At 36.7% G+C, this 11,250-nt stretch overlaps 1 pseudogene; it reads left to right on the forward strand.

Annotated features, from left to right (window-relative positions):
• The first annotated feature begins 8,411 nt into the window (after positions 1 to 8,411).
• On the forward strand, positions 8,412 to 9,225 carry LOC149159770 (peroxidase 65 pseudogene; annotated as a pseudogene).
• Positions 9,226 to 11,250: the final 2,025 nt, after the last annotated feature.

The following is an 11,250-nucleotide window of genomic DNA, read 5'->3' on the forward strand; positions in this document are numbered from 1 at the left end:
TTCGTCTCTGCCGGTAATATTAATCCACTGCTGAGGAAACAAGAATATATAGATAGGAACAGGCCGCCAAATAGGCTCTTGAAATCGCCAAATGTTGTTTAGACAATAAATTGTCGGTGATTGTCCTTTCAATCGCTCTTGACTCTGTGCACAGTACAGTTTACCAAATTTTATCGTCAGTCAACCGAATAAATGGTTTGGCACATAGAGAATTTAAAAAATTATCAGTCTGAGCTTTTGACTTCATCTTAATGGTCACTGCCATCTAACTTCTTTTGACTTCACTTAGTGGCGACTGCGATCGACCTTCCTTGGCTCTTATATCTGTTTGCAGTGACAACTTTACACGTGAGGGCACAGAAGAAACAAAGTAGACATGGGTTGGGTTTCGAGAGAGTTACTGACATCTATCAACAATGGTGGCTATGAGAAAATTACAAATAAATAATGGAACCATTTATCCCTTTTAAATATAGACAGGTAACTGGTGGATATGGAATGGCAACGTGCGAAGGATAGTAGCAAATGGGAGAAGATAATGAGAGGCGGCTAAACCTTGAATGCGCCCTACCTAACTCGGGATGGTAACCTAAAGGGAACAACGATGGTAACGTCGCTGGACGACAAAACTTTATGCGATTGCAGATGTGCACAATCTCAAGGAAATGCATGAAGGTAGGTAGAGATTGGCCAAAACCATCACATGGCAATATGGAAGTTTCTATAGATAATTCAAGTTTTAACAGGGCACACGTTTGATAAATCTACGTAATATTATTCAAATAAGTGCAACGATTGTAGTCTCGTTGGTAGTGATGAATAATATTTATTAAGTAGAGTTTTGGTGTAAATGACATGTAGAAAATTTTTGTCGAATCAATTAGTGTGGTTCATCGTCATGACAAGTTGAATGAACATCGTCATGACAAGTTGAATGAACAGATCTCGCTTTTCATTAGATAATTCAAGTTTTAATAAGGCACACGTTTGATAAATCTACATAATATTATTCAAATAAGTGCAACGATTGTAGTCTCGCTGGTAGTGATGAATAATATTTATTAAGTAGAGTTTCGGCGTAAATGACATGAAGAAAATCTTTGTCGAACCAACTAGTGTGGTTCATCGTCAGGACAAGTTGAATTAATAGATCCCGCTTTTCATCTATTTAATATGAAAAGCGGGATCTGTTCATTCAACTTGTCCTGACGATGAACCACACTAGTTGGTTCAAAATGCATCGACAAAGGTTTTCTTCATGTGATTTACGCCGAAACTCTACTTAATAAACGCTATGGATCACAGAAGCCTCAATTCAACAATGAATAATATTGTTAGGGGTGTCTCTAGATATGTTGATTGTTGAGTGGTTTTCCTTTTATATTACATTCTTTGTAACACTGTTTGGAAATGTTTACATTATGCTCATGCAATAGAACTACTAAGAGAATTAGATTTCCTTACAAAAATAATATTGTTAAAGTGAAAGATGCCAATTTCAGGAATGTAGAAGTAAAATAAAGACACATTTGTGAAAATGAACGATGCCAATTTGAGGATTGTAGAAGCAAAATAAAGAAAAACTTCATTTGATAATTTGATTTTAAGTGAGATTGAAATTTTGAATTATAATTAGTATAATTGTGAAATGTTTATTAAAATCAATTTATGTTAATCTATGTTAAGTATCAAAATACTTCATCATATATTTCAAATTTTTAAAATTAAAAAATATAATTATATTATTATTAATAATATATATATATATATATATATATATATATATATATATATATATATATATATAAAACAAGATTATTAACAATGGATCTTTTTAAATAGGTTTTGTTACAATACTATTCGCAAATAATATGGCTTATTAATATTATAGGCTTAAAAAATATAACTCATTACATTTTAGATTTTTTTATATGACAATTTCTGAATTAATCAATTTAATTAAAAAGGTAGAAAATGCATAACTACTTTGCAAATAAATTTCAACCTTTGAATTGTGAATAGTACTTAGAATATTCTATAATATTTAATGGAGGTTAAATCCCTACCATCGACCTAATAATTACTAATAATTAAATTAGAGTCTAAGCCCGATTCTAAAATAAAAGGCAAGTAGACCTTCAATACAACATAAAAAAATGAATCATTAGAGAAGAAGTATGAGAAAATGAGCAAGAATTTTCCATTTTAGGAAGTTAAATATTGCATTTTTGGAAAGGTTGGGAAGGAGACACTAGAGTGATCACTGAAAACAAGATGTACATTAGTAGAAGGAGAGCAAACTGGTAGAGGAATGAAATAGACAACCAAATTCAAAATAACATATCTCATGTTATAAGAGGTCACTATGTTGTAACATGTCCAAACTCTTAAGTACCATTAACGTGGTGGGGCATTTAAAATTTTACTCTTATACACAATTCTATGAACTTTCCAACAACTATACTCTTGCTCAATTTTGATTCCTAAATACAAAGTTCTAGTCCTTTAAAGTTAAATATAGCTTTCTCTCTCCTATTACATCATTGTTTGAATCAGGGATGCATTAGCATTGTATGGGGATACACCACCTTTCATATGGGTACCCCTAAATACCTTTATCTTGATCGAGGAAAAACTTATTTTCTTTAGTGTATCACAACCAATGATATTTTTTAATCATGCCAACATCTTTATCCCCATGCCAACATATCACATCTAAAATATTTATTTTGTGTAGTGTTTTGCAAAAAAATATTTTTCTTGAGTGGAAAGGGCTTATCAACTAAATCGAAATCTTCTTTGATGCATCATTTTTCACCTCCAAGAAATTTCTTATCACATCAACATTCTTAGCTATGTGAGTTTTTTCCTCACTTAATATTTTAATACTTGTGACATGTTTTTCACATCACCAAAGTTTTTCCTCCATTACGATACCTTGTCACATCACTTTAAATTTATTTCCTTGCAATTGGTGAAAGTTTTCTCCCCCATAGAAAGTTAATTCATTTTTTTTAATGTCGTTTATTGTGACATATCATAAGAAAGTATTTATTCTTATGATATGTAACATCTTTCGAATATTTATTCTGATGAGCCATACACCTCTTCCTTCATTCTTGCCCCTCTTTCCCTTATCTCTTACAATCCCTTCCTTCTCACCTTTCCATTCTCCTTCTCCATGTCACAAATTTAGAAAATTGTGTATCATGTTATCATGTGCCCATGAAAAATTTAAACCACAAAACATTCTAACCCTTCACTACTAGTCTCATATTGCATGCTGAAAATTTTTCAAGGGTGTGGTTATAGCACCAAAATAACATTTGTTCTCCTTGACATGCCAATGAATCCAACTCCAACTCTCAAAATTTTCCCCAACCATTAAGGTATCCATTGTGTTGCATGGATTTTTTCTGCTATACAAGTATATCACGTAAAAATAAACTTCATACAATACATTAAACATATGGAGTTTTTTGTTGACGCCTAAGCCGAAAGGATGTGCACTATTATACAATATTGTAACATAGTTTTACTTTTGATTAGTCATAAATTAGGGAGGACCAAGAGACCTTGTAATTGGAATCCCAAGAGTTGGTCACTCACGTATATTACATTTACTAAGTAATGTAGTCAACACAATTAACATTGTGGAGTTACCTCCTCACCTGACATGGTATCAGAGTACAGGTCCCCAATAGTTTGACTACAATAACTCTTGTTAGTATTCTTTCTCTATTCTAATCTACTATGTCCCTCTATTCCATCACTTCAACTCTGAGAATAAACTTGTGTGTTTTTTTTTCTCTTCACTGTGTGTTGAACGCTACTCTATGACCTCTTTTGTGTAGAGCTCGACTGCTGCAAATTCAAGGAAGATCGACTAGTGCTACTCCTAGTTTGGTGCTAGCTCAACTGCTGCAAGCTTGTCCGGTGCACCAGGGCTTCTTGATTGTTCGTCTGCCTGAGACAAGTGAATGCATACTGGGTTAAATTTTTTAACTATGGATCGATTGAATGGTGTTGTGTATTGTGGTGATGGCACGTATGCTTGAGTGAGATTATAAACTGCTTGTAGTATACATTTTTATTAGTCAAAGCCCCGCGGAGTCAAACTGCATCAGCCTTAGCCTTAATCGTGCCTTAACTGTACCTTAATTGTACCTTAACTATGCCTTAACCATACCTTAACCATGCCTTAATCGTGCCCTAACTATGCTTTAATTTCCCATGGGACCATACTTAAAGTCCGTGACTTTTTTGATGGCCGCGATCATCCCTGCCTAGATCTACAACAAAGGATGGATTGCGGGAGCCCCCATAGTCCCAACATTTAATGGGTGGGGCGGGGGGGGGGGGGGTATGGGGTGTCCACAATCTGGTTTCCCCAACAGCACCTTTGCTAACGTGTCACCCACTCATTCATTATGAGACCTCCTACTCTAAAATTTGCTTACCACCACACCACCCCCCTGTAATCAGCATTTCTATCGTTGCCAACCCTTCTGCCATATATAGTTTTCATTATTTTCGTTGCTAAATCTAACTAACAACCCTTTTGACCCTTTTGACCATTATATCCCTTTAATCTCCTGCCACATTCAAATCAACCACACCATTATCACTATGATATACTACGAATTCCTAAAGTTTCCAACAACCTATATTATTTTTGCAGAGTACATAATATAGTCTTTTTCGAAGGTATATATTTTTTCCTGAAGATGCATTCGTTGATATCAATTGTTGGAGTGGTTCTCTCTAGAAAGGAGAACTATCCTGAATGGTCATGAAAGATTAAACACACACTCATTTTCAATGAGTTATGAAAGGAAGTTTGTGTAGGCATTGCAGAAAATCGACCTACAAAGCCCACTTCAGATAAGGAGTTAGCCATTTGGGAGAATAAAAACAACAAGGCCTATCCTTGATTATAGCCTATGTCACTGAAGAAGTGAGTTGGCATATTTAAACATATGAAAATGCATATTAAGCTTTACAGAAATTGAAGGAATTATATGAATCACACGCAGAAATTGAAATGGTTCAACTAAATTATGATTAAATTATTTAGTCTAGAGTTAAAGAATGATGATCCTCTTGCATTAGCTTAAAAAATTAGATCAATTATGCATGCTATAAAATCTAGTTGTGTTGAAATGGATGTTCCTCTCGTTTATTATATCAAGACCATGTATCCCACCTATACTCATTACCTTGATTCATTGGAAGATAGTGGTAATCTCAAAGAGATTATAAATGAATCCCTTAAGAAGAAGTTTGCTAAAAGGGAAAAGGATTTTGGGAAGAAGACAACTCATAAGTCTACTGAAGAAATTGTGTGCCTTTCTCACATAGAGAAGAATCATACACAAGATTCTTCTAGAGGAAGAGGTGGGCGAAGAGGCAGAGGAAGATGGAATTCTAGAGGCAGTGGGGGAAGACAGTCCCAAGGACAAAAATATGATCTTCATTGCATTTTATGTAGTAAAAATCATGATGCATCCCCTTGTAGGATACCTTCGGAGAAAATGGCAAACACAAAAGAAGATGAATGATAAACATGAGTGTGTGTTTATTATTGACAATGATATACATTTATAGTACATTCACATGACCTTTGGTTTCGTATTCCAATGTCTCTTGGGCTTCCTTAGACTATTCAACTTCCACACCAACCCTTAGAGGATTAGGTGTCCAACATTCACCCCCTTAATCCGAAGGGTTATGTATGAGTCCAAGAAGAGAGCTGTAATACAAAAATGTGAAAAAATGCATGGTAGCACTAGGTTGAATGTGCTCTTTGAAATGTTGGTATAAAAGGCAGTGGTTTAAGGATGACCACCAACACTGGAACGCTTAGTGTAGTTCTTGAAGCTCTTCCAATTTTGGCATGAAGTTGAGGTCTTCTACTATAGGAAGTGCTCCTGATGTCTTCAAGAGGGAAACCTTCAACCATGAAAGGGAATTCTCACCCCACATAAAAGGGAGAACTTGAACCTGAAAAGGGAGGTCTCAACCTGTGATGGTTTAAGGATGACCAACAACTCTGGAATGTTTAATGAAATTCCTGGAACTCTTCCAAAACTGGCAAGAAGCTGAAGTCTTCTGCTAGAGGAAGTATCCCCAATTCTTTGAAGAGGTATCACTTATTGAAGGCATGATCAGGGGCATATTTGTCTCAGGCTACAACTCTGCATTTCGTATCGCAGTTTGTGGCTTAGACTCGCTTGATGTGGCTATGAAGCTTGTAGATGACCATCATTTCCCCCCCTACCAAATACAAGGTGAGATGATGGAGAAAACTCAACTGCAAGACTGTTCAATACTCTAGAACAATTTCAGACATATGACTAAAATATATTCTTGGCTGTTGATGCCCATTGCCAAGAAGCGATCCATCCAAGATGAATCTTTGTTCTTGCAGGAGGCTTGTTTTTTAAGCATCTGTTTAAAGAAACACTGGTTTTATGACAATGATTACATGGATGAAGATCAAAACAATGATCTTTCACATGGCCAACTCAATCACAGTGTTGGCATTTAACATTTTGTTGTTGTTGTTGTGGAAGAGGAGAAGAATCTGGAACAACTGAAGGTGAACTGTCATGAAGGAATCCAACACTTTGAAACTGGATGGGCTTTGAGTAATCTGGAATATGAAAGGACATGCCCTTGTCATATCCATGACTAGTTCTGTGCTTGTTGTGGATAAGCTTTTCCCAAGGTCTGATGATGGGCTTGGGAAGTGCAAACTGAACTTTTGCTTGTGCATGCAATTTTGTTGCTTCATTGGGAAATGGATTTGAATCAACTGCAGCATTATTTTATTGTTGTTTATGGGAGTCTGTTTCAATATTTTGAATAGAAATAGGTTTAGAATGATGACTCCACTGCTATAATTCTTCCTGTTGTAGTTGAGATTCAAGCTGCAAAAAAACAATCTGTTCTTGTGCATATTGTAGACAAGTCTGAATTTCTGAGAGAGAGCCTTTTCTGATTTGGAATGTGTCATCAGAAGTAGATTGTATCAGAGTTTTCAAGAACTCTAATACTTCACCAATTTGAGTCATTTTTTCCAATGTCAAACTTACACTTTAAAAAGCTGATGCCAAAGAATCCGATGCCAATAAAACAAATAATATGTAAACTATCAAGATTCCAAAAGATGCATGGATCTAAAAGAATGTTTGTTCTTCCCCACGACCCCTACCAATGATCTTTGACAACAAGATCATCAAAATGGAACCATCATAATACACAAGATGAAATTTGATTTTCTAGATGTAATGTCTCCAGTTGTGTCTCTGTATTAGGATTGAAACCTATCTGTTTCTTGCCACGCATTCTTGTCCAAAAGAACCATAAATTTCATAGTCAGCTTCGCAAAGTGATCATGAATGGGGGAGCTCCTCCTAGAGAACCGATGCCTCCAAATGTTGTTGTTAGACTTCCAACTGTGGAAGAACTAGAGAAATATGCTCTAAGACAATGGGAGAATTTTCTTTTGCAACTAGTCAGCTCTGGCTTTGAAGAAAAAACTTCTAAACCTTTTATCCCTTCTATGTTGAAAATTTGCCAACAGGCTGGCCTCTTGAGTTTGAGGGAAAAGGAAGCACCGAGGTTAACAGAGAATGGTTTCCAGTTTCTGCTGATGGAAACAAGTTCTCAACTCTGGCAGATCATTAGAGAGTACATCTCAACAACTGAGGATAGAGGAATGGATGCCGCAGATTTAATTTATTTTCTATTTGAGCCTAGCTTCCCTGCCATTGGTCAAGTTTACAATGTCAATACACTCATAAAGATGCAACTGAAGGCTGTGGAGGAACTTGTTTTACTTGGCTTAGTGTGATTTCAGCAGGGTATGAAAGAGAAATGGTTTATACCTTCAAAGTTGGCTACAAGTCTAGCATCGAACCTCTCAGATTCATCACCTCGAAAAGCAACTAAGGGATTTGTGGTTGTGGAGAAAAATTTCAGGGTATATGCATATTCAACATCTAGATTACATAGCTTGAATATCAACTTCCAAATCTAATTGTCAGAGGAATAAGGAAAATAAAGCACCACTATGCATTACAAGTTGTTGTGGGTATGCGTTATGGAAAAGTGTGCATAGTAATGACAGGGTTGAGCGTACCAGAGAAGGAGGGGCCATATGTGGAGAGGCTAAAATTTCTCTGTCCAAAGAAAGAGCTGTCACAGTAGAAATACCAGCAGCAAATTTCTCTATTAAATCATCCTCTGTGAGATCAAGAACCTCAAGATCAAATACTGATCCATCATCGTATACAATATTCAAAACCAATCCATACGAAAATGGCCTAATGCCAAGCTTCTTGCAGCATCAATGAATGCCCGTATATCAGCAATTGTGTGATGGTGATTGAAGCGAGCCACCATGCATGGTGGGATCCGGTGCATCAGTGTTGGTGTCGTCGATGGGTGCTAGTCACAAGGTGCAGTGGGACGGAGACATCAATCTATCATTTCCCAGCGACAGATTTGGCCTAAGCAAAGACTGTGATCGAAGCTCAGTGCCCTGGTGTCATCTCATGTGCAGACATTCTCACCATTGCAACCAAAGATCTCATTACTTTGGTAGGGGGGCCAAAGTACCAGGTCAAGAAGGGGCGCAAAGATGGGCTTGTCTCAGAAGCCTCTCGAGTTGTAGGCAATCTCCTAGAAGCAATGATGAGCGTGGATGAGCTAAATTCCTTGTTCGAATCCAAGGGCTTCAATCAGTCGGAAATGACAACGCTCTCGGGAGCTCACACCATGGGCTTCTCACACTATAAGGAGTTCATGGGGAGGATCTACAAAGAACCCATGGATTCCACCATCGATCCTCACTATTTTTCGGGCCTGCAAAACGTCTACCCCCAATAGAACCTAGATCCCAACATGGCCATCTTCAATGATGTCCTTTCTCCCAGGACTTTCGATAATGTTTTCTATCAGAATCTGCCAAAGGGTTTGGGCTTGTTGGCCTCTGATCAGATCCTCTACACCGATGCTCGGACCAAGGGCCTCGTGGAAACATATGCTTCCGACCAAAATGATTTCTTTCGGGACTTTGCGCTTGCCATGGATAAGCTCGGCAGCGTGGGCATTAAAACAAGCTATGAGGGAGAACACAATACGACTGTTCGTAACCGTTCAACATTAACTATTACAGGAGATTCTCCATATGGGATTTTTGACCACTGTACATACTAGAAATACCACTGCACCTGAACTTCAAAATTCATAGAACTTCAATGGTCGGAGTAGGTGACTTGAACAGGAATGAACCAACGCTGGGATCGTTTCCTTTTATTTTGTCAGTACTGCATGCAACAGAGTTGGCAGGGAATCAAGGAGACAGAGAATCATTAAATCATGCAAGAGACCAGCACTATTTTTTTTTTCTATTTCAAGACTATAGACAACGCAAGGAAGTAGCTGACAAAGAGACAATTATGCACAAAATAGAGAAACACCGAAAATCACTACACCATAAAACTAGCGATTCAAATTTGAGCAGGGCAGGAAGGAACCCGCTTTGATACCATGTTAAGACACATAAATGGCAAACAAAAAAGAAGGTGAATGATAAACATGTGTGTGTGTGTGTGTTTATTATTGACAATGATATACATTTATAGTACATTCACATGACCTTTGGTTTCGTGTTCCAAGGTCTCTTGGACTTCCTTAGACTATTCAGCTTCCACACCAACCCTTATAGGATTAGGTGTCCAAAAAAATTGAGAAGAAAGACAAGAAGGAAGAGCTAAAACCCCTACCAAAGGGAGAAATAAAGCCCCTAAATTTGCTCACTATGTTGTGGAACACTGTAATGTTGGAGTAACTTAAGACCTATTCAATGTCTTACTTGCTTCACGGAAGAATGATTAGTTGCTTGACTCAGGAGCAACCTGCCACATGAATTTTAGAAGAGAATTATTTGAAAAATGAATAAATAATGTTGATGGAGAAGTTTATTTTATAGACAAGTCCAAACTCAAGCCCTCAGGTTTAAAATTCCTGGTCTGTTAGACTTTCTTCTCCATGATGTGTTATACCTCTTGGAGTTGAGGAGAAACTTGTTGTCTCCGGTTCACATTTGCTAGCAAGGACACTCTATTCACATATTTGATGGAAACGTTGACATCAGGAAGGCATCATACCACTCACTTGTCATGACCGGGATTGAAGAATAAAGATTGTTGAAGTTGCAAGGAAACTTTGCTCTTGCACATAGATGTTTATACAATTCTCAATATGACGAAGGTACAATTCCATCTAGTCTATTATGGCATGATAGATTTGGACATCTGAATTATGACAACCTTCGTCTACTGAAGAGAAATGGTGTTAATGGTTTGTCTACAATTCCTAGAAACCTTAAGAAGTGTGATGCTTGTATTCTAGGAAAACACAACAAACAACCTTTCCATGATTCTCATTCTAGGGCACATAGAAACTGGAACTTGTTCATTCCGATTTTTGTGTCCCAATTCCTATTTCTTCTTCCAATGGAAATAAATATATGATGAATTTTATTGATTATTACACTAGGATGTGTTGGGTTTACGTATTGAAGACAAAATCTCTAGAATTTGATACATTTAAGGATTTTCATGCATGGGTTGAAAATGAAGCACAATATCATATTGGATTTATTAGGACTGATAATAGAACATAATACACTTCTAATGAATTTAAAATCTATCCTCACCAACATGGGATCAAACATAAAAAAACCATGCCATACAATCCCCAACAGAAAGATGTAGCTGAAAGAATGAATAGGACAATTTTAAATATGGTACATTCTATGATGCTTTTCAAGAATGTTAAACTTATGTTTTGGGATGATGCGGTTCTATGTGTTTTATATATCAAGAATAGATGTCCATCTAATGCCATCAAGAGCAAGACCCCTTATGAAATGTGTTATGGCCACATTCCTTCGGTGAGGCATCTCATGGTTTTTGATTCCAACTGTTATGCATTGATACCTAAGGAATAGAGAAATAAACTTGTTGTCAGGAGTCAAAAGTGTATTTTCTTGGGGCACTCTAATACATATAACTACCATATCTATGATGAACTTAATAAGAAGTTTATAATATCTAGAGACGTTATTTTTATAGAATCTTCCAAGGATGACAATGTTGTTGAGTAGCAGTTTGATCGCTTGGATAGATTCATACATGCAAATATTTTGAGGAGTTTGATAATGAGATTCCACATCTT

The sequence above is a fragment of the Pinus tabuliformis genome, chromosome 5_2, assembly GCF_031772625.1.
Source record: "Pinus tabuliformis cultivar Carrire ecotype Pingquan chromosome 5_2, CPIR1, whole genome shotgun sequence".
Classification (NCBI taxonomy): Eukaryota; Viridiplantae; Streptophyta; class Pinopsida; order Pinales; family Pinaceae; genus Pinus; species Pinus tabuliformis.